This window comes from Ambystoma mexicanum, chromosome 6p (genome assembly GCF_040938575.1).
Source record: "Ambystoma mexicanum isolate Mex_15411 chromosome 6p, UKY_AmexF1_1, whole genome shotgun sequence".
NCBI lineage: Eukaryota > Metazoa > Chordata > Amphibia > Caudata > Ambystomatidae > Ambystoma > Ambystoma mexicanum.
This window is the reverse complement of record NC_090935.1, coordinates 1,204,712,591-1,204,733,776: the sequence shown is the minus strand read 5'-3', so window position 1 is coordinate 1,204,733,776 and position 21,186 is coordinate 1,204,712,591. Positions and strand designations below refer to the sequence as shown.

General features: G+C 47.0%; 1 protein-coding gene across 4 annotated transcripts in view; it reads right to left on the bottom strand.

Moving 5' to 3' along the window:
• Positions 1 to 21,186, bottom strand: part of AGTPBP1 (ATP/GTP binding carboxypeptidase 1) — a 2,604,148-nt gene that overhangs the window by 386,640 nt on the left and 2,196,322 nt on the right. The gene's annotated exons all lie outside the window — the stretch shown is intronic.

Below are 21,186 nucleotides of genomic sequence, written 5' to 3'. Positions count from 1 at the left end.
CTGTCCTCGGCTACCTTGCCTCTACCCTCCCTCCCTGCCCCCTCTCTTGCTCCTTCTTCTACACCTCCACAGGGTGTACCTCTGATCTGTACCCCTCCCCGGAAGTCCTTCAAGGATGGCAACCTTCTCCACATTGCCACTCTTAACTCTCACTCTGCAATCAAGCATTCTTCTGATATCTGTCACCTTCTTGAGGAACTGGACCTTGACGTCCTCGGTCTCACTGAGACATGGTTCACGGCCAGCTCTGTCACCAGCTTTGACACACTCCTACCTGACGGCTACAAGATCCTCTCCGTGCCCAGGCCCAACCGTGCAGGGGGGGGTGTAGCCCTTATCTTCCCTGAGTGGATTCCTGCCACTGTCACTCCTACGCAGTCATACTCCTCTTTTGAATGCCTTGTCTGCCGTCTCTCTCTCTCTCTCCTAGCCATTCCCTTACCGTGGCTACTATCTATCGGCCACCTGGTCAAATCTCCTCGTTCCTCTCCGAGTGGGCTGACCTCTCCTCCTCACTCCTGTCCTCAACCACTCAACTCCTCTTTCTTGGTGACTTCAACATCCACTTGGATGTCTCCTGTCCCCCCACGGGACTCTTTCGTGACCTCTACAACTCTCTCTCACTCTCTATTCTCCCGTCTGGGCCTACTCATTCTGCAGGGCACACTCTTGATGCTCTGATCTCTTCTGACCTTCCCCTCTCCGTCCCTCTCTCCACTCCTCTCTCCTGGAGTGATCACTTTCTCCTATCCTCCCACATCACCCTCCCTACCCCACTGACAAAGCCACCCTCACCACTGCCACCCACCTTCTCGGTCATCCGACCCATGAAGCGCGTGTCAGTTGAGGCTTTCGCTGCCACCTTCGCACCCCCCCTCCCCATTCTGCTGACTCCCACCCTGACGCTGCCCTCTCCATGCTCCACTCTGCTATATCTGATACTCTTGATATCCTTGCCCCTGTCATGAGAATCCGCCTGAAGCCTAAAGCCAAATGTAACTCCTGGTATGACTCGGAGCTCCTTAACACTTAAACGCAAGTGCAGGGAGGCAGAGAGGAAATGGCGTGCTTCATGTTCATCCTCTGACAAACTGGCCTGCCGCCTGCTCCAAAGGCAATACTGTCTCTCCGTTCTCTCCAAGAAGAGAGCCCTTATCCAAGCCCGCATCTCTGCGGCATCTAACAACTCGGCCGAACTCTTTAAAATCTGCAAGGAGCTTGCCAACCCTACTGCAATCTCTACCTCTCCTGTCCCCTCCCAGGCCCTCTGCACTGCACTTGCCTCTCACTTCATCTCTAAAACTCAGGACATCCTGTCTTCACTCTCCTCCTATCACCTCCCTCCCTCTCTTCCTGGCTCTTCCTCTGGCCCTTCTACAGCCACCCCTCCTCCCTCCTTCTCTGCCTTTCCCCTTTTCTCTGCTGATGAGGTTTCCAGACAAGTCCGATCTATGAAAGTCTCACCCAAACAGGTTCACCCCTGTTCCTCCAAAACTATCAAGGACCACATCGACGCCCTGGCTCCTGCCCTGGCTGACTTTTGCAACCACTCCTTCGCCTCTGGTGTCTTCCCATCCCCCCTTAAGCACTCCCTTGTGCACCCTCTTCTTAAGAAACCCTCTGCTGACCCCTCCTTCCCGGCTAACTATCGCCCAATCTCCATCACTCCCTTCCTGGGCAAGTTCCTGGAGAAACTGGCCATCTCCCAGCTTAACCTCCATGCTGAATCTGTTGGCAGTCTTCATGACCATCAATCTGGCTTCGGAGCTGCCAGAAGCACGGAAACTGCTCTCCTGAACATCCGTGAGGACCTATTCTTGAACCTTGACTCCAACACTCCGTGTGTTCTCATTCTGCTCGATCTCTCTTCTGCCGTTGACACTGTCAACCATGCCATCCTGCTCAACCGTCTCCGTGATAACCTGGGTATCACTGGTCAGGCTCTGGCGTGGCTGACCTCTTTCCTCTCCAATCGACCCTCCCAGGTCCAACTGGGGTCCTTCCTCTCTGACATCTTTTTCTCCACCTGTGGTGTCCCCCAGGGATCAAATCTCTCCCCCTGGCTGTTCAACCAGTACCTGGCACTCCTTGCCCACCGCATCGCCGCTCTCTGCCCCAACTTTCAGTGCTATGCGGACGATACCCAGCTCATTTTCAGGCTACCCTCGGCCTCCTCCTCTCCTTCCCTCATCTCTGACTGTCGGCTATCCAGGAATGGTGTGCTGCCAATGACCTCTGCCTTAATGCCAGTAAGACTGAGATTCTACTCATCGGCACACCCACTCCCTCCTTCCCTGCAGCTCTCTGGCCAGGCTCTCTTGGCCCTCTTCCTGCACCTACCTACACGGCAAAAAACCTCGGGGTTATCTTCGACTCCACACTCTCCTTCTCTCCTCATATATCTGACGTCTCTAAGAAGTCACACTACCAGCTGCAACTCCTCAGAGGTATTCTTCCCTTCCTCTCCTTCCCCCAGAAGCTCACTGTCTCACGAGCCCTGGTTCTCTCAAAGCTGGACTACTGTAACAGTCTCTATCTTAATCTGCCTGCCTCCACTCTCCGCCCTCTGCAACTCATTCAGAACAGAACTGCGAAACTTGTCCTTGGCCATAAGCCCAGGGACCGTATCTCTCCAGGACTGAATTCTCTACACTGGCTCCCAGTGGCTGCGAGGATAAAGTTCAAAACCCTCTGCATTGTCCACAATGCCTTCTGGGGCCTGGGGCCTAAATACCTTCAACTCTCTCTTCCTAAATATCTTCCTTCCCGAGCCCTTCGCTCATCCGTCTCCAACTCCCTCTGGGTCAGCCGCTTCTCGAAGCAACGAGCTGGGGGTAGATCTCTCTCCGCGGCAGGGGCCTCCCTCTGGAACAGCCTTCCTGCCTCCCTGAAACTTGAGGAGAACCATCTACGGTTCCGGAAGCACCTCAAAACCTTCCTCTTTGCTTCTGCTTTCTCTCTCCCTCTCCCCTGCTAATTCTTCGCTGAATCTGCACCGAATCTGCAACTGGGCCACTCTCGCCGACCTCGGTCCTGGGCCCAGCCACTCGGCACTTGCACTGCCTCGCTGGCAACCCCTGCTCTGCTGGACTGTCTCTGTATCCCTACAGCCCCCGTTCCCAGGACTTGTCTGTACTTACCTTGCACTTGCCACAAGCTGGCCCTATTCATTTTATTATATATACTTACCTTGTACTGCACTTGCCCCTTCCCCTCCCCTTGCGCTTTGTCCCTTCCCCCTTCCCCTGCACTTGCGCGATCTGAATGACACCTGGCCTAGTAGGATCGTTGTCTGTCTTCCCCCGTTTCCCCCTCCCTGCCTCGTCGCGCCTTGAAACACTTGAAACGCTTGTGTATAGGCGCGTTACAAATGCCATATCATATCATATCAAGGGTGGAGGGTTACCAGAACTATCCCAACCAAGGGTATCATGGGAGAAGGGACAGTTACCCTTCCCGTGATCCACCTAGGATGGACCAGAGACAACCGCACCAGCCAGAGCGGGTCCCAACTGGAGCGCCAGGTCCAGAACTTGTCACAGGATCTGGGCCGCATGTTGAGGGCTCAGCAGAACCCTCTAATGAGCATGCTGGCTCAGAACTCCACAAATCAAGGGTCTGGTACTCCAGAGCAATGACAGGGATGGAACCCCGATAACCCACCGGTTCCCAGGGAGGAGGCACAGGGGCAAAGGGGGTGTAAAGCCTTAGAGGAAGCTTCCTTCCCCAGTTGTGAAAAGCCCCTGGAAACTCAGGAACCGGAACCAAAATCTCCAGCCCCTGAAACTCTACAACCTTAGGAACAGAGGGCGGGTAGGAGAAATAAAGGAACTAAAAAGACCCATTTTGTGGGGGAGGTTAGAGTCTTCCAATTTGAAGGAGAGGGGTCCTCAGCAGACTCTGGGAAAAGGATCTTCTCCTTCAGGGATGGGGGAACTCCTCCCAAAGAAAAATGGGTCCAGAGAGATTATAATCAAGACTGGGGAAATGTGGGGACTGAGTTAAAACCGCCCATCATTAAACCCCAGAATGAGTGCTTGGAAAATCACCTTGCCCAAACCAATTGTGGTGACTGCCTCCAAAAAAGGGGAGGGGCAGCCCAGAATCAGAACCAGGGGAGCCCAAAACTTCCCCAATATCCAACTGTCACCTTTTTCATACAGATTCCCAAGTACCCACACCGAATCCTGGCCAAACTACCCCTCTGTCAGAATCAAGAGAAAAGAAATTAACACACCAATTGGCCCAAAATGCACATTATATTTGCCCCCTTGAGGATAACGAGAGAAGATTTTATACCCCGGTCCAAATACAGAGGCAATGTACATTTTTGGCACTGGTGGACACTGGATCCCAAGCCACCCTTCTGTCAAAGAGGGCCTATGATCAGCTGAATTCAGGAAGGGAGAGAGATACCAGATCCCTCTCACCCCTCTGGACAACTTCAGAACTTCGATGGGAATGAAATTCCTGTCGAGGGGACTGCGGATTTAGACATTAAAATTGGGCGACACAAGGTGAATCACCCGGTCATAGTTGCGACTCCAGAGGGCACACCATGTTTACTGGGAAATGACATCCTGAGTAGATTGTCTCCCCTAACAGATTTTGTAAACAAGGTCCTCTGGACCCAGACTAACCGACCAATAAAATTAGAACATAGCGTCAACCATGTTAGTCTAAACGGCATGTTAGCCACATGGCTGAACAAAAACCTGACCAAATTGAACTCCACTTTCAAAACAAAAGCCCTGACATGGCAGTAATTGCAGTAGGACAACAAACTGGTGATGGGAAGTCCTCTCTATTTCTGAAAATCAACCTTCCTTCCAGTCTAAAGTGGCATTCCACACTGGAAGGAGACACTCTGAAATTCTATATCAATTCACAATCAGAAAATCGCACTTCTATAGTCCAAAATGATGAGAAACCAGCTCAAAGCTTGGCTGACATTCAGAAAATTAGAGAACAGTTGTTCATCCCTATTCAGTTAAATGGGGGGAAAGGACTCTGTTCTCGCTCGAGTGTGCATGAGCAACAGTAAGAGCTTCATCAGCTAAGCCATGTTCCAAAAACTGCCAAAAGATCCAGCCATTCCCACATTTAAACTGATAGACAAATGCGAAATGGACCTGGAAACACCCAATTCCAAACATCTCCTGCCTAGCAGGTGTATGCTCAAAATTTCCATAGGCAACAAGAGCATAGGCATAATTGTTGGGTCGAGCGAGATGTCCCTGCTGCATTTTATTTAGGAAGTGACATTCTCAATTGCTTTGCCATTAGTTTGGACCTAGTAAACTTCAAAGCCTGGTCCCGATTAGCGGGTAATTCCATGGACTTTGATGATCCAGAGAAAGCATTTCGGTCAGCTCAACTGCTGCCATATGCAGTTGAAGTTCAGATTGGAGAGGAAGTCACCATCCCAGAACGGACCCGACAATTCCCACTTGAAGTAAAAATTAAAAGAGGAGAGAAACTGCTAAATCCGGATGTATATGTTCACCTCAATGCCCATTTCCAACAGCAGTTGTTGGGGTTAAACCCAAGACCCCTAGTCAATACAGAACACAACACCATTCCAATAGTGGTGGATAACAGCAACCTTAGGAGTATCACTCTGGGCGCAGGCACCATTCTTGGAATGGAGGTTGATAACAAACATTTTACCATAGATTTAGGTAATGAACTGATTGGACCAATCCCCAATGACACAACACCAGACAGGATCTTCACCCGGCATGGTGGGAATTTCCTGTTGTACTCGTCCTGCCCTTATGGTAAGGGAGAGGTGACCTGTGACTTCAGGAGGGATGAGGTGATCTTTTAAGTCAACCAGGACTGCATTCCCCACCTGAAGCCATCAGTCCAAGTCAGTACTTTAACCAGGGACTTCTCCACCCAGCTGGAGGAGGCCGCTGAGATAGCCAAACCAGAAGTCTTTCCGGGCTTCAGGCAGATGGTTGAAGAGAGAGTCAACATAGCTGATGTCTGTGAGACTCTGGAGCAAAAGCAAAAACTGAAATAAGTTTTCTTAGATTTTCAGGATCTCTTTGCGGTGGGCTCAAATGACTGGTTGCACCGAAATCCATACAACAACAATTCCCACGGACCCTGTCATGACTCCACTATTTGTGAAGCAATATCGCTTGCCACTCGCATCCATGGAGTCCCTTCCAGAAATAATTAAGAACCTTGAGTCCCGTGGGATAATTCGTCCAGTCCACAGCACCTTCAATAATCCGGTGCTGGGGATTTTGAAACCAAACGGCCAGTGGATACTCTCTGCTTACCTAAGGGAGCTGAACAAACAGATCCCCACTTCCCAATGGCCTCTACCCTACATTGACCAAGGGCTGGCCTAGATCCAGGCATCAAAGGTATACACTGCCAATGACCAGATCAATGGGTACTGGACCGTACCTGTCAGTAGGGAGGACCAATACAAGCTGGCCTTCACCTTCGGGGGGCAGCAGTACACTTGGACCCGGACTCCCTTCTGATACATCGACTCCGGCAATGAATTTAATATCTTCTTGCATAAGGCCATGCCCGACTTGGGTGAAAGGGGTAACCTGGCCTATGTGGATTATGTTCTAATCAAAAGCTCAACTGTGGAGGAACACATAGCAGAGATCCGTTATGTTCTGACACAGTTGAGGGCTGCCGGAGCAAAACTCTCTTTCCAAAAGGCACAGTGGTGCAGGAACCGCGTCAATTTATTGGGGCATGAGATAACTCCTGAGGGTCTCTGTCCCCAGGAAAATAAAGTAGAAGCACTCTGGAAACTAAAAGACCCCACAACTCTGCGGGAGCTAAGGAGCCTCCTTGGACTGACTAATTACAGCAGAAAGTTCATGGAGGATTACGCAGAGATCATAAGACCCCTGATCCATCTGTTAAAGGGGGGGGTCAAGGGGGAGTGGGTCCAGAACAAGCCGAGGCAGTAAGACAACTCAAAAGAAGCCTCTCACAAGCACCTTGCCTAGCTTACCCTGTCAAAAACAAGGAGTTCTTCTTGGAGACAGGGTTCTCAAATACATGCTTGGCAGCAGTATTATACCAAAAGCATGACAAGGTTAATAAAGTCATCTCCTATGCGTGTAAGACTTTATCCTCAGTGGAGGAAAAATTCAACGATTGTGAGAAGGCACTCCTGGCGACGGTGTGGGCATTGAAGAATTACTGCCCGTTCATCCGGGGGAACACATCATAGTGGTGACTCCACACCAGCCTCTGCAATATCTTCAAAGTGACAGAATCTGGGCCGGAAATGTGAGTAATTCCCAAATTGCTTCCTGGATTCTGTCAATGCAAGCCTTTCCTGTGGAGGTCAGATATGGCCAAAACAAGAAGAGTGCCCTCGCACTGTTGTCATAAAATCAAGGACAACATGGAGGCAAACCTTAATTCCCCACACAAGGTCCATGAAGATGACAAGTGTGAGGGAATGCCAACTGTCTATGTGGATGGGTTCTCCTACCATGTTGACAACAACGGAGAAAAGGAACTTGTGGCCAGCGTGGGGAATGCATGGGTGAATGAAGCCCCAGAGCCCTCCGCTGGGTACAAAATCGGTCCCCGTAGTAGTCAAGTGGCAGAGCTGATGGCTGTGCATCAAGCCATCCTCACTGCTGTCCAACACCAACTCCACTAACTGGTCATAATCACTGATTCAGATTATGTCCGGAACGGGTTCGTGGAGCACCTGGTTAATTGGAAAACCAGAGGCATGCTATGTGCTAACAATAAACCACTAAAACATGGAAAATTAATACAGAATATTGATAATCTGGTCACCTCTAGTGGGATGACCATCTATTGGAAAAAGATCAACGGTCATTCTAAAGTAGAGGGACCAGACAAAACTGGAAATTACCTAGCTGATCAGCTGGCCAAAACCGGAGCCATCCAAAGGGATCTATGTGAGATCGAGTCCCTGTTGGGGGAAATCCAGGTCACTGCTATCACTAGGTCCCAGACAAAGGCTCACAATGAACTCTCAACTGCACAGTGGAGTAAGGAGACCCCAGATGCTGATTTGATTATGGCTCAAAAAGGGGATCCAATAATTGGTAAGTTTTATCAACACATTGAGGACTCTGAGAACTTTCCCCTGACGGATACAGATTGCATTGGGAAAGAGGACCTCAGAGTGTTGATGAAATGTCCAAAAATGTTCCGAATCCAAGACGGTTTGTTGGTGGGGAGATCCTTATCTGGTGATGACCAGTGTGTGGTCCCTACCTCATTCCAAAGCCTGATGCTAAATCACGCCCATGATTCGGCCACAGCCGGTCATCAGGGGTTCATACGACATTAGAAATCTTACAAGAGATTGCATACTGGCCACACATGGGGCAGGACCTCAACCAATATTTGAAGGGGTGTCTTGTGTGTGCACAATTTCAGCCAACATCACTCACACACCATGCTCCACTCCAAAAGATGGGGATGACACTGCCTTGGTTAGATTTGCAAGTCGATTTCATCGGGCCCATGATTTGTTCCTCTAGGGGGAACAAGTACATGCTAACCGTAACATGCTTGTTTACTAAATGGGTGGAATGTCTCCCGGCCCCAAATTGCAAGGCAGAAACAGCAGCTGCCCTGATGATCAATCACATCCTCTAGCGTATTGGACTACCCCAAAGGATTGAGTCAGACTGAGGTAGTCACTTCACCAGTGAAGTGATGACTAAGATGTGGGAGATACTTGGGTTAATAAGGAAACTACACATTGCATACCGCTGTCCTCTAGTGGTGGAGTTGAGAGGTACAATAATACTATTGTGAGCATAGTAGAAACATTTGTGGCAGACTCTGGGCCAAGTTGGGATATTCAATTACCCCTTGTCCTGATGGCCATCAGATCTACCCCTTCTTCTGAAACAAAAATGTCTCAATTTAAGCTGATGACTGGATGAAGGATGGTGCTACCCCAGCATCTGCCCTACAGAACCCAAGAGCAGACCTTGATAAATGCCTCCACAACTCATGAGCATGTTGAGAATCTGAGAAAACACCTTCAACTTGCTTTTGCATATGCTCAGCGGAATCTAGAAAGATCTGCAGACAGTATGAAGACCCACTATAACCTTAAGACAACTAAAAAGGTATATCAAGTATGAGACCGGGTCTACTTGTACAATTTCCAAAGGAACCAAGCCAAAGAGCGCAAATTCCTCCCACGTTGGCGGGGGTCCTTTTGAAATTGTGGACAGAATTTCACCAGTCGCCTACAGAATCTGCATCCCCAAGGGAAATCTGACAGAAGGGGAAGACAAGTGGGTGCACATAAACCAGCTAAAGAGTTGCACGACCAGGCATACTTTGTGGACAATAGAAGAGTTTACCGGAGACCCAGAGGGGGAAAATCTGGAGATCTAAAAAGAATTTTTAAATGTCCATTGAGTAGGTACAAGGAAAGAGTGTTAAGACCGTTCTGGAATGTAGGCGGGGAATATTGTAAATTGTATTCAATCCATGCAACCGCCCCACTAAACCCCTCGAGGAACAGTAGTGGGGAAATTTCCATAACTGTGCTATGTTCTGTTTTCTTGTACGGGAACTAAAACCACCTAATAACCACGGAGGACCTCCTCGGGGACCAGGAGGAAAAAGCCCAAAAGAGCCTGGAATGTCGCTCCACACTTCCAACCAGAACCAGCCAGGAGAGTGTGTTGCATCAATCGCTGAAGGGAGAAGCAACCGGATTTCTTCAAATGGACCGAAGGAAAAATAATCCCACGTGCCCAACTCCCCCACAACTGGACATCATGCTGGAGTTGGGGGTGGGGGTAGATGTGTGGAATATTTTTATCCATGCCAATGCTCCACACTACATCCCTTTGCCAATGGGGGAAAGAATCTGCCAGAAATGGAGGCGCTAACTCCTGTGCACGCCAAATATGAAATAAAACTGTGCATGGTTCAGAAATCACAAAGAGGCTGCACCACCTTGCCACACACACAATGGAAAAATTGGTGTAAAAGCAGGAATCACTGAATGTCACCTGTCAACTGTCACCTAGCACCTGTCACTTGAATCAAGGCCACAAAAGTGGGCTAAAATCTGAAAATGCCCTTAAATGCAGCTTCCTAATCAATGACAACCTTCAAAGTGCTATTACGGCGCTAAATTCAGTCATTTTCCCAGTGAGCTATTGAAATGAAATGTTGCTGAAATCACAGATTCTACAGGTGGCTCAGAGAAAGCCGGGCCTCCCTGCCTGACAGCTGCTTAAGGAAATTAGCTGTCAAACACAGTTTAAAGGTGTTCTTTTTCTGGAAGAAATTGCAAAATTTGCCTATTTAAAGCATGTTTGTGAAGGGCTAATTTTATTAAATGTCTAAATCCCTTATGAACTGTGCTTATATTTTATATGTGTGAAATGAAAAGACTTTAATTTAAAGGAACCCAGCCTGGAGCTAATCAACTATTTAATTCTGATCTGATAGCCCAACCTGGGAAAGTTGACATCTCAGCTTGACACTCCCTTGAAAACAGGAAGGCTAATGGCTGTTAATGGTTCCCACATAATGACAACAAGGAGCACAATGAGACCGCATTAGACAATCGCCTTGTGGCTGAGCCAAGAACAAAGGACAGGCTGAGCATTGACCTCTGCTGGGAGGGGCAGGATACTTTCCTCTCCAGGAAGGGGACACACCTCCCTGATCAAAGGACTGGACAGCTGTTGCCTTGAAGGGAGGTACAAAGAAAAAAAACTGCTGTGACATTTTAAATCCTTATTTGTGATTAAAGTTGAAACTCTTTAACTGAGCAACCTAAAGATGGATAAATCTGAAAGTTGGTAGATGTTAACCTAATTTTACGCCAATGCTTTTAAGACATTGATGAAATCTGTACCACTTAAGGGACCAAAGTTATGAAAAAAATAATCACTGTAGCAGAACAATTAATGTTGCAAACCTAAGATTGTATGTACATGATCCACTGATAAGCGCCCAGAGATGTACCGAATTAGAAATGATTAATCCATGCTGGTTAATCATTTCTAATGATGGTTAAAATTGATAAAAATCCGTAAAATGACAAAGACAGCTTTCACAAAGTTGGGGATTGCATGTGAACATAGACAATCAAATATGAAATGTATGAGTCCAATTTCATTAGGGTACACAATCTTAGAAATGTACATTTGTGCAAAAGTTATGTTTTAGTAAAAATCAATGTGGGAGTTCCTAAATACCATCGTAAAGATGACAGCTCTGTTCTGACTGCCAACCAAAACAAAGCACGTGCCTGCAGCCACTCACAGCCGTGGGGGTGTGTTTTGAAATTCTGCCCACATCATAAACTTAGGTGATGGCATTTCATAGTATAAATATAGGAACTTCACTCCACATAGACACACTGCTTTCAGAACCCATCCAGATTTCCGTGCAGCACCTTGATCCAGATGTCCATGCAGTACCTTGATCCAGAACTCTTCATCTTGTAGCTGCCTCCAGACTTCTTTGAAGATCCAGATTACTTTGCAGACTCTAGACTCTAGCATTGCTGAATCTTGCTAACTAGACCAAATTTCAAACATCCAAAACGTAAAAGAATAATTCTGATTCAGCTTGGCTTGCTACCATTAAGGCTTCGCCGCTGAAACTTGCATCCTGTAATATGCCGTGTCCAGTGACCATAAGGGCCCATCTAAATCCAGTCTGAGGGGCAGTCCAAAATTGACCAGAACCACTCCGCTGATCCAATTCCTGCCCTGCTGCCGGTAGACCTGATCCGATCCAATGACCAGAGCTGATGGTCCAATTTAATTACAAAGGACTGTTAAGTGTTAATAGGAAGAACAGTGACCCATAGTATATCTGCATTGTATTATCCCAATCTCAAGTCATCCCATCTTTAAATTCAGGACCCTAGTATTGTTAGAATCCTTCTTGCGCTGATTTTTCTCACCTGTGTTACAAAACCATAACTCCTTAGTGATTCTGAGTAACTAAAGTAAATCCCAGAACGAAATCGAGTATACACCACGTGAATGGTTGTGCTGGCCATGTAGCTGTGAAGGTTCATTTGTAGCCTCCTCTTTCTCATAGTCATTAATATACTGTAATAAATCTTATCTATCATTTTTAAAACCAAATTACTGTTCCATTTTTGCGCCTATTTTGCAAAAACGCCTCTCACTGAAACCTCTATAACTTCTTCAATTTTAAAGATAGAAACGAAATTTCAATTCTCACTGATACCTAAGACCCTTAGCTACATCCACAACTGATCGCATCGCGGAACAGTGTATTTGACCTGTTTTTCTCCAATATTGCATAGTAAAAGTTTGCAGCGAATTTGCAGTTTTCAAAAGTTTACACATGTCTTTTTCCCCATTTCAAAGTGCTTCTTCCATCCTATCCTGATCATCTAAAGTGTGTCCTGTTGTTTATATGATAGCTCATGTGTGTTTGAGCCTGTTTAGTGTTGCTTTCCTCAGAATTTCTATCCATTTAAGCGTTTTTGCACCTTTTTTCATTATTTTACTAAGCAATTTCCACCTGTCAGTTTAAAAGTGTCATTTTCCCAAAACAGTTTTCTCTCTTGTTAGGGGAGGGAAGATTGCTGTTAACCTCTAGACATTGTCTTCATTCCTGAATACCTGCTGATTACTCACATTTGGTAGGACTGCTTATTTGTATCTAAACAAAACTTTGCAGAGGGAATATTAACCTAAACTCTATCTGTTCACAAATCAAAATTGTTCTTTTTCCTGTGTTTTCTATTCTGCATCATTATAAGTGAATTCAATTGCTTTGCTTATTTTCTGAATCGTATTGTCACCGTTAGGTGATTGCTGTTCCATATATATATATATATATATATATATATTAAATGTATGAGTGATTTGAATATTCAATAAATAAATATTTACCTTTACAAACTAGCCTGATTCCTGGTTCAATGTGACCTGGGGGGTATTTTGAGAAGGGTGTTTGATGAGTGGTATATCATTCAGGATAATGAACTTATAGACACAAATAAATAAGGGTTTCATTGCGCATTACATGCTATGCGAGACCTGGGTGTGTGCCTGATTGAAATCCCTTACAGGACAGAACGTAAGAGTACTGTGGTGATCTTAACATCTAATGCATGATGCAGAAGATACAGACTGTATTAAAGAAGGTAATGTTCTTTCTATGGATTCTTCTCCCGCAGATTTCTCATTAGATCGATATCTTTGCAGCGTCAGCTGCTCAGAAAACCTTTCGACAGGGGGCATAGTGCACCTCGACTCGGCCGTCGATCCATCTTAACTCAATGCAGCAGTCATCGACTCTGGACGTGAAGTAATTCGTAGTACATATACCACATCACTACGCCCCCATACCTCTGTTCCCCATCCTTTATCCCTGCGAGCTCCGCCGCTGCTGCAGAGGAAAAATTACGAGATTTGTCTGAAACAGCCACTACTCGCAGAAAAATAAAACCAAAAACCTAACAGGGTTTTTTTTTTTAATGAGGAACAGAACCGTAAGAATTCGTAGAGGATCACACACATGAAATACATAGGAGCCCCTCGATAAAGGTAGATAGACTCCTCCTCTCATTAAGAAATCATTTTCAGAACTGTCAGCAATTTCGTAGCTGGGATGGACGGTAGGGTGATGAGGAATCTGCGGGAGAAGAATCTATAGAAAGAACATTACTGGAATGTCATTTCTCCTTCAACAGATTACTTTCCTCTCGCAGATTCCTCATAAGATAGACTCCACAAGCAGTTCTTATTACGGAGGCGGGATGAAAGTCCCTAAACCAGGAAACATTGTAAAACCACCCTCCCTAAGCGAGCGTCAGCTCCACAGGCCACATCCAGGTAATAGTGTTTGGCAAAAGTATGCAGCAACGATCATGTCACCGCTCAGCCGATGGCCCTTACCAGCACACCGCTCTTCAGTGCAGAAGAACCGTCCACGCCCCTAGTGAGATGGCTCTGATGCCCAGTAGTAGATCTTTCCCTGCGGTTCGGTAACATTCTGAAATGCAGAGGGTTATCCATCTGTATATGGTGTGTTTGGACACCAACATGCCCTTTCTGGACAGTGAGAAGGTCATGAATCGCTGGTCCGCATTCCTAAAGTTTGACGTTCTCGCAACATAAAAACTAAGGGCCCTCTTGGGATTCAACCTATGGAACCTCTCCTCCTCCTTGGAGTGGTGAGGAGGAATGTAGAATAAAGGAAGATCTATGCTCTGGGATAAATGAAACTCCGAGACGACCTTGGGCAAAAACCCCGGTCGTAACCTAAGGGATACTTTTACCCTGAAAAAGTAAAGGCATGGTGGTTTGCACAACAGGGCCTGTAACTCATTAACCCACCTGGCTGGTGTGATCCCCACAAAAAAGCATTCTTCAACATCAGTAAACAGATGGGGCATGAATGTAAAGGCTCAAACGGAGCAGCCATAAGAAAGGTTAGAGCCAAATTAAGGTCCTAGGCTGGAACCACTAAGGGAACAGGGCCATAACCGGGATCAAATGCCTGGCCAGGCCAGTGACAGAAGAACTCCATCACTGCAGTGGTGGGGCAAGAGATAGGTTCAACCTCGTGTTCCCTGCACCACGCCTCAAATCTTCTCCACCTGCACGCATACAGCGATCTTGTTGAAGGTCTGAGTGCAGCCTCCTCTGAGAGTTCCCAGTCATCATACCTCATCCTTTCAAGAGCCGTGCATGCAGGTTGAGGGTTTCCGGGTTCGGGTGGAGTACTGGACCCTCTGACTGAGATTGGAGGTCGGTTGATGAGGCAGCCAGAGAGGTGGGCAGATGGTCAAGTCCAGAAGCTCTGAGTAACCCGTTCTCCTAGCCTAATCTGGGTCAATCAAGATCAGGGTTGCTTGGAACCTCCTCAACTTCCTGAGAACACGGGGAATGATGGGAATAGTGGAGATTGAAGTCCCACTCCACTAGGAACGCATCCCCCACTGCGCCTCATCCTGGGAATTCCCACAAGCAAAACTGCTTGCACTTCCTGTTGGACTCTGTGGCAAACAGATCCACCATCGGGGAACCCTACTAAGTGAAGATCTCCTCTAGGCCTTCTTGGCACACTTCCTGTTAGTGTCAGACTGTACTCTGCCTGCCAGAACGTCCGCCAATCCATTCTCCATCCCCGCCAGATGTACAGGCAAGACCGAGATCTGATTCAACAAAAGCCAGTACAAGAACTGAATCGCCTCTCTGCAAAAGGGGGAGGGAGCGCACACCTCCCTGCTTGTTCAGGTACTGCATGGCCACTGTACTGTCCGTCATGATCACAACATGCTTCCCTTTGAGATAGGGTGCTAAAGCTTTCAAGGCCAACCTGATCGCTCACAGCTCCAGCCTGTTGATGTGCCACTGGGCTTCCATTGTGGACCAAAGGCTGCTCACCTGCAAATCCTCGCAGTGAGCGCACAAACCCTTCAGAGACACATCCGTGGGCCACCCTGACCTGGGGCCAGAAAGGTTCCCCCACCGTCATGTTCTCACTGTTGGCCCACCAAGAGAGATCGTTGTCACCAACTTGGACACCTTTAGAATGTCCTTTAAGGTGCCGAAGTACTGGCACCATTGGCCCTGTAGCAGACACGTGCGAGGGGTCAGAAAGGAAAGCCAGACACAAAGTTGTCATGTTTTTGGCTAAAGGTTGGGAAAATATACCTCTGTCCCTGCTCTAAGAGGAATTCGCTACCTAAAAACCCAAAACTAAGTAACAGTCTGTGTCAGGATGTCAGAAATCAAAAAACTTCTTTGTGTCCAAATATTCTTTCCTGACCCTCACACTATTAACAAAAAAAGTGATAAGGGAAATGTATTCAGTCTGATGTTAGCAAAAATTTGATCATGAACAAAAACAGAATAGCTCCAAAAGTAAATGTTCTTCAAGGTGGGAAAGCCTTGATTACAGAGGGTGTCTCCCTTTAACTGGGTTCTTTAATGCTTGAACAATGTCAATGTATCGAACAGTTCCTTGTGCCTTTTCTCGGCCCACAATGCTTTTGTTAGTTCAAAAGTTGTTTATCCTTATTAGTCTTTAACACGAGTGTCTTCTTGGCTCAAAAACACTATCACTCTCAACTGCCTGGCGTACTCTCCTGCCAGGAGTTCTCTTGTATATTTTTATATGCCTTCCCTTCCTCAGTATCTAGGACTGCTCCTATGAACTGGAGCTTTTGAGTTGGTGTCGTGTGGGACTTCTGAAGGTTCAGGGAGAAGCCCAGCTTGTGCAGTAGCAAGAAAGTGACTTTGAGAAGAGATGAAACTCGTTTCGCTGAATACCCTCGGATCATCCAATCGTCCAGGTATGGAAACACATGAACGGCGGATCTCCTGAGGTGATCCGCGAGTACTGCCATTAGCTTAGTAAAGACCCTGGGTGCGTGTCTCCTATGAGGAATCTCAAGAATTGACTGCGTTTCTGATGGATAGGCACGTGGAAGTAAGCATCTTGAAGATCTAACGACACCAGCCAGTCCTGAAACTGAGGAGTGTGGAGAATCTCTTTCAACGTCACCATTTTGAACGTGTCTTTCCTCAGGAACTTGTTTAAAGCTCTGAGGTCCAAAATAGAACAGAGTCCGCCACCTTTCTCAGGTACCAGGAAATACCAGGAATACCAACCCGATGCTCTCTGCTATGGAGTTAACTCATCAATGGCATCCTTCAAAAGCTGGGCTCTCAGTTCTTCCGGGAGCTCTTGGTCTGGTTGTTGAGGCGGAGGGGGTGGTCTGTCTGGAGGTCTCCTTACAAAGGGCAGACAATACCCTTATTGGATGTGCTGCAAGGCCCAAGGGTCGGAGGTAATCTCCCACCACTTGCGCCAGTGCTCACCAATCCTTCCTCCAACCAGAGAACATGGGGATTGAACTCAAAGCAGCTTTGAAAGCAGAGCTGCCACAGTGTCCTGGCCCCTAGAGACCCCTCTGCCCTTGCACAGGAACACGGGAAATGGGAAACTCCTCCACCCCTGCCTGAGTTGCGGGAGCTGTGCCTTACGTCCAAAGGAGATGTACCTTCTGTACCCCCACCTTCTGGACACAAAGATGAGGGAAGGTTAAGCCGGCTGTTGCACAGCTAGGCCCAGTGACTTGCCAGCTAGCTTTGAGTCCTTATATTTTCCCAGGGAGTCATCAGCCCTAGGGCTGAACAGGATCTCGCCATCAAAGGCTATATCCTATAGCTTTGCCTGGACATTTGGCGAAAAACCTGAATTGTGCAGGTACACCTGCCTCCTCAGAACTGTAGCTGATCCCTTTGCTATTCTGACACAGTCGGCAATGTTCAGGCCCGTTTACAAAGACTGGGGTGCCACTTGTTTTCCGTCATCCACAATCCGCAAGAACCCATCCTGCATTTCTCCTTCGCAATTATGTTCTGATGCTACCTCTATTGTCTTCCAAAGACCAAAGTGTACTTTTCAAATGTGCAGGAAACATTTACAGCCTTTAAGGCCATACCGCGTGATGCAAAAACTTTTTTCGCCAAGGTATCAGACTAACAGTAGGAAGATTGGTTGTGGATGTGGCAGATCTAGTATTGACTGTGGCAGCTTGGACAACCAGACCCTTTTGGAGTCGGATGGGTGGAGACAAAAGATGTATCTCCCCTTGCCAGATTATATTTCTTTGTGAATACAGAATTCACAGGAGGGGTTGAACAAGGCTTTTGCCACAAGGCAACAACAGGGTCAGCAATGGCTATGTTGAAGGGCAAGGCCCTCTCTGTCAGGGGCCCTTCATCAACGATGTTGGTGGGTGCAGAGTCTGAAAGGGGTTTGGCTGGAGTGCTATGTCCACTGTGATGTGGTACTGGTCATTTGCATGTCCCTAGGGATGGGCTTGTTAAATTACTAAGTCGGGAGAAGTGTCCAAGTCACTTGCATCCTGCAACCCGTCTGCCAAGGTGAGTAAATCTGCCTGGTCAGAGGAAAAAAAAACAGTGTCCCCAGACCCTCCACCTGCTGGTTTGAGACCAAAAAGCACTTGGTCATTGCCATCATCGAAAATCATCACCATTGTGTTGTAAAATGCCAATCAGGACTGCAGGACATACGAATGATCATGCACCGGCCTAATGGCGCCGATAACGGCTTCGATTACTTGACTGTTTTGGCATCAGGTAGTGCCGAGCCCGAGGGCAATGGTACCGACACAGAATTCTTGGCCGGAATCACTGGTCGCCACTGAAGTTGCAGAAGCCTTTTGCGCCGAGGAATGAGCCGCAGCTGCCTTAAACATCTGATGTAGCTGCTCTTTAAAGGCATCCCGCTTGTGGAGAATGGCTGCAGGAATGTGATCTTTTTTTTGTTTTCTTCCGGTGCCTGTCCTCCTTTTCGGGGGTGGGACTTCCGTATCAGGCTCTTACGACCGAGTGGCCGAGTGAGCTGGAGACTTAGATGGGGGCCGACAGCCCTCTCCCCGAGTTATTTCTGGTTCATCTTCATGCAAGAACCGCAATCCTCAGTGACGTGACCGACCCGCGGCACAACATGCAGACACTGTGTGGGTCCGTAATAGACATCTTGGCATTACAGTCCTTGCACCGTTTGAAAGCGGACATATTGGGAGCAGACATTCCGGTGAAATCACATCAAATTTGACGAAAAATGTGACAAAAAAGGTTCTCTAACCAAAGTTGTTCCAGTGAGCAGCGTGTTGAGCGTGTGGGAAAAAGGAACTGAGGTACAGGGGGCGTAGTGACGTGGTATATGTACGATGACCAACGTCACGTCATGAGTCAACGACCATCGCATCAAGTCAAGATGGATCGGCGGCCGAGTCAAGGTGCACTACGCCCTCTGTCAAAAGGTTTTCCTAAGCAGAGGACGCTGGAAGGAAATCCATCTGATGAGGAATCTGCAGGAGAAAAGCAATGCATTGAAATATTGAATTCAAGAGAGATTAGTAGGATTGTTAAATTGTCCTTTTCAGATGTTTTGTTGTAAAACTACTAATCTTTCTGTTCAATGGGCACATATTTTGTGTTAAATCATTAGTCTTTGAATTAACTATATTATGATGCAATTTTTGCATTGAGGAGCATGTGCAAGCTATGAAATGTCTTTCATGGCAGAATACGAACTAGGTTCATAAAGTCTTGCAACATGCTTTTTTTTTATAATGGAGACCACTTGGCCCCAATATCACCCTTTGTAAAAGTTGAAAGAGCAGGAGGGAGCAGTCGAAGTCTGTTGCATTGCCAGTCTTAAGGATTTTGCCACAACATCAGAAGCCTGTATGTTCTGGCGAGACATGTCCACTTTGGCACCAAAGAGGGTGTATGCATTAACCCACATACAGCAATTTTGCTTGGACATCTTGGGCGAACCTAGATATCCAGAGCCATGAATGTCATTTAACCACTTACCCTTTGCCATGGACCTAGTGCTACAAATTGCTGTTTCCATATCATACTACAAAGTGTGGCGGGCTGCTTCCTTAGCACCTTCACCATCTACTAAATTGCTCAACGCCTCAGAGATTGCCAACCACAAAATGTGAGATTATTTAGCAAGGGCAAATGTTCCATTTGCTGACCAAAGAGCAAGGCTTTCCAATGCAAAGATCTCGCAGCTCATTATGTTTCAGTGTTTGCTCTCCTTATCTGGGGCACCCTATCTGGGGGAAGGGAGTGGAAGATGCAGGACCTTTAAGCCTATACTGAAGGCAGGCTTGCACCAGAAGACTCTTGGATCAGGTGCTTAGAAGAAATACTTGGTCAGATAGAGCTCATCTGTATTTCCACACCAAATCCTTATCCACTGCGAGGATATAATTAGATTTTCAGAGAGTCCTCATCCTAGGTATCCGTTAACTCATATTGAAAGATTGACTTAGATGGAGCAGCAAGTCCATGCAACTCTACCACTTTGCTCATGGTTTTCCAAAAAGCCACACTGGGGCGTGCATAGGGCGTGACAGGTATAAAACAGAACTACTGACACATGTCAAGGCCCCTCTTATCTCAAAGGTCCGGGGTGAGGTTGGAAAAATCAACATACGAATGCAGGTACTTCTCTGGGTGATCAACATTCATGCCGGAAAATGGTTCAAACCCTGAGGGTATTGGGGTTCCCTCTTCATTCTCAATCAGCACCATGATCTGCCAAAAAAAGGCCCTAGTGACTGGAACAAACCTTATTCGGTCATTGGTGTAGCTAGGCATCTATCAGTGACCAAATATCTGATGCATTAACATTTGATGTCAAGCGCAGATGAAGAGCATAGGCACTGGCTCAACAAGGATTCTTTTTGGTCTTTGCAGGGCCCAAGTTTGAGGACGTGTAACCACTGTCCTTGGCAGTGCCCCTGCCTACCATTGAAGGCACAATGGACCCTGGGTACTGTCAATGATGCCAAGATCAAAACAACTGGAGCAGAAGCCTTTGCAAAAGGCTGAAGCATTTCTCTTTTAAACTATTAACACTGTTCTGAGGTGGAAGAACTTGTAGTGAATTGGACTTGCCTTAGTTTATGTGAGGCATCTTTTTGTCTAGCATCGCTCAAAAAGCTGCAATATTTCTTCAAGGATGAAGAGGAAGATGACTGTTGAGACTCGCTCCAAAAGGGACCTTTTACAGTGTTTTTTTCTTTTGTTTACCTCTTTTTGGTTTCTTTCTTTGAGGAATGAAGATCAAAGAATTTGCCCTCAAATGAAGGGCTTTGGAAGGAGTGCTACTCTGGGATTTGGAAAGAGAGTGACTGATTCAAGCGTTGCTGGCCGTTCTTAGAGAGCCTTCGGCTTCATGGTCTGACAGGAGCAGCAGTCTTTGGTGTTGTAGCAGGCTTGAGGCATCAAAAGGCACAGTCGGTTGGCATTTGTGGTCGACATCTTAGAAACGCAGTACTTACAAGACTTGAAGTCTGAAGCACTTGGGGTTTTGGGCATGACACAGCTATCGTTTTTTCTCAGAGGAGAAAAGGAGGAGACTCACAACAGTATGCTAGGCACACAGAAATAGGAATGAGGTCTCAGGAAGCTACAACAATAGGACTTCCGAAGCCGTGGAATTGATGGAACCAAAACACATGTTATTATGAAAACAAATGAATTGTGGAGATGGACATCAACAACTGCTAAATATTACTAGTAAAGAGTCAATATACACAAGTAAGCAAGCAACATGGATCCAACGTCCCCTTTTCATGACAAAATAATCCAGGCTTTTTTGTACTTA